A 2,950-nucleotide genomic window follows, 5' to 3' on the forward strand; every position below is an offset into this window, starting at 1 on the left:
TGGTAGTCGCTAGGTCCTGGTGAAAATGGTGAATTTAGAGAGGGTACTCATTGTTACAGTCCATTCTTTGCAGATGTATCCTATGGTTTTGAGTGACTGTTCAAAAAACAATATACCACCATCAATTGGGTAGTACAAGGCGATGGTGGTATAGTGGTAAGCATAGCTGCCTTCCAAGCAGTTGACCCGGGTTCGATTCCCGGCCATCGCAAAAGCTTTAATATGTACAAATAAAGGGGGAGGTACAATTGGTAACACAATAAACGTAGAATTGTATCTGATAGCACAAATTAATCGGACCGACACATTGCTGCTCACAGTCTAGAAATCAGTCTTGGATACATAATCAAACATAGATACATATATAGAAATCCAAAAAAATTGTATCTTTGCAACACGAGGCCAGCTGGTTCACCCCCTTCCTGTCGTGGGTCTTGTTGCTGATGAGACCCACCGAAGTTCTGTCATCCGCAAACTTGAGGAAGTTGGAACTGTAGGTGGGTGTGCAGTCGTGGATCAGCAGGGTGTAGAGCAGGGGGCTGAGCACATATCCTTGGGGGGCCCCTGTACTCAGCGTGATGGTGTCCTATGTGTTGTCGCTGACCCGTACAGATTGCTGTCTGGCAGTGAGGAAGTCCAGCAGCCAGTTGCAGAGAGAGGGGCTGAGGCCAAGTTTTGTTAGTTTACAAATCAGCTGCTGGAGGATGATGGTGGCGTTGAATGCTTAGCTGAAATGTAATCGTATTCTTGCTCAGGTGCATATTAAATTAGCCTACTAAATCTCTCTATCGTTTGTGTTGAGTTTTGTTGATTCTGGTTTTGAATCTTTATTGAGTGCACTCAGCACTCAGCACTCACTCTCACAGTATGGGACAGAGTAAGAGGGCCATCTGTTGGAAACAGTGAGCATTGTTATTCTCCTTTTCAAATGTATTTTGATAAGTAGTCCTACCAAAAGAGATGTTGGTAGTCGCTAGGTCCTGGTGAAAATGGTGAATTTAGAGAGGGTAGCCTACTAATTGTTACAGTCCATTCTTTGCAGATTTATCCTATGGTTTTGAGTGACTGTTGAAAAAACAATATACCACCATCAATTGGGCTTTACAAGGCGATGGTGGTATAGTGGTAAGCATAGCTGCCTTCCATCAGTTGACCCGGGTTCGATTCCCGGCCATCGCAAAAGCTTTAATATGTACAAATAAAGGGGGAGGTAAAATTGGTAACACAATAAATGTAGAATTCTATCTGATAGCATACCATAATCAGACCGACACATTGCTGCTCACAGTCTGGAGATCGGTCTTGGATACATAATCAAACATAGATACATATATAGAAATACAAAACATGTTTATCTTTGCAACACAAGGCCAGCTGGTTCATCCCCTTCCTGTAGTGTAGTGTCATCCGCAAACTTGAGGAAGTTGGAGCTGTAGGTGGGTGTGCAGTCGTGGGTCAGCGGGGTGTAGAACAGGGGGCTGAGCACACATCCTTGGGGGGCCCCTGTACTCAGCGTGATGGTGTCCTATGTGTTGTCGCTGACCCGTACATATTGCTGTCTGGCAGTGAGGAAGTCCAGCAGCCAGTTGCAGAGAGAGGGGCTGAGGCCAAGTTTTGTTAGTTTACAAATCAGCTGCTGGAGGATGATGGTGGCGTTGAATGCTTAGCTGAAATGTAATCGTATTCTTGCTCAGGTGCATATTAAATTAGCCTACTAAATCTCTCTATCGTTTGTGTTGAGTTTTGTTGATTCTGGTTTTGAATCTTTATTGAGTGCACTCAGCACTCACTCTCACAGTATGGGACAGAGTAAGAGGGCCATCTGCTGGAAACAGTGAGCATTGTTATTCTCCTTTTCAAATGTATTTTGATAAGTAGTCCTACCAAAAGAGATGTTGGTAGTCGCTAGGTCCTGGTGAAAATGGTGAATTTAGAGAGGGTAGCCTACTCATTGTTACAGTCCATTCTTTGCAGATTTATCCTATGGTTTGGAGTGACTGTTCAAAAAACAATATACCACCATCAATTGGGCAGTACAAGGCGATGGTGGTATAGTGGTAAGCATAGCTGCCTTCCAAGCAGTTGACCCGGGTTCGATTCCCGGCCATCGCAAAAGCTTTAATATGTACAAATAAAGGGGGAGGTAAAATTGGTAACACAATAAATGTAGAATTCTATCTGATAGCATAACATAATCAGACCGACACATTGCTGCTCACAGTCTGGAGATCGGTCTTGGATACATAATCAAACATAGATACATTTATAGAAATACAAAACATGTTTATCTTTGCAACACGAGGCCAGCTGGTTCACCCCCTTCCTGTAGTGGGTCTCGTCGTTGTTGCTGATGAGACCCACCAAAGTTCTGTCATCCGCAAACTTGAGGAAGTTGGAGCTGTAGGTGGGTGTGCAGTCGTGGGTCAGCAGGGTGTAGAGCAGGGGGCTGAGCACACATCCTTGGGGGGCCCCTGTACTCAGCGTGATGGTGTCCTGTTGTCGCTGACCCGTACAGATTGCTGTATGGCAGTGAGGAAGTCCAGCAGCCAGTTGCAGAGAGAGGGGCTGGGGCCACGTTTTGTTAGTTTACAAATCAGCTGCTGGAGGATGATGGTGGTGTTGAGTGCTTAGCTGAAATGTAATCGTATTCTTGCTCAGTTGCATATTAAATTAGCCTACTAAATCTCTCTATAGTTTGTGTTGAGTTTTGTTGATTCTGGTTTTGAATCTTTATTGAGTGCACTCAGCACTCACTCTCACAGTATAGGACAGAGTAAGAGGGTTCTTTGGAAACCCGAGAAAGAAAATATTTCAGGAAGAGGAAAGACCGGAGGAATTTGGTACGAGCCGACATAGCGAGACCCGTAAATGAGAGGAAGAGGGAAAGGAGGAATTTTCTTCTTAAATATCGAAGAATAATCTGATAGAAAATGAAGAAAACATTATTCCA

At 44.2% G+C, this 2,950-nt stretch overlaps 2 non-coding genes across 2 annotated transcripts; both read left to right on the forward strand.

The window, feature by feature from the left end:
* Positions 1-139: 139 nt before the first annotated feature.
* Positions 140-211, forward strand: trnag-ucc (transfer RNA glycine (anticodon UCC)). The gene has a single exon. It is a non-coding gene; the product is annotated as a tRNA-Gly (tRNA).
* A 1,829-nt stretch (positions 212-2,040) lies between these two features.
* Positions 2,041-2,112, forward strand: trnag-ucc (transfer RNA glycine (anticodon UCC)). Its single transcript has one exon. It is a non-coding gene; the product is annotated as a tRNA-Gly (tRNA).
* The last annotated feature ends 838 nt before the right edge of the window (positions 2,113-2,950 follow it).

Source organism: Pseudochaenichthys georgianus, unplaced genomic scaffold (assembly GCF_902827115.2).
Source record: "Pseudochaenichthys georgianus unplaced genomic scaffold, fPseGeo1.2 scaffold_816_arrow_ctg1, whole genome shotgun sequence".
NCBI lineage: Eukaryota > Metazoa > Chordata > Actinopteri > Perciformes > Channichthyidae > Pseudochaenichthys > Pseudochaenichthys georgianus.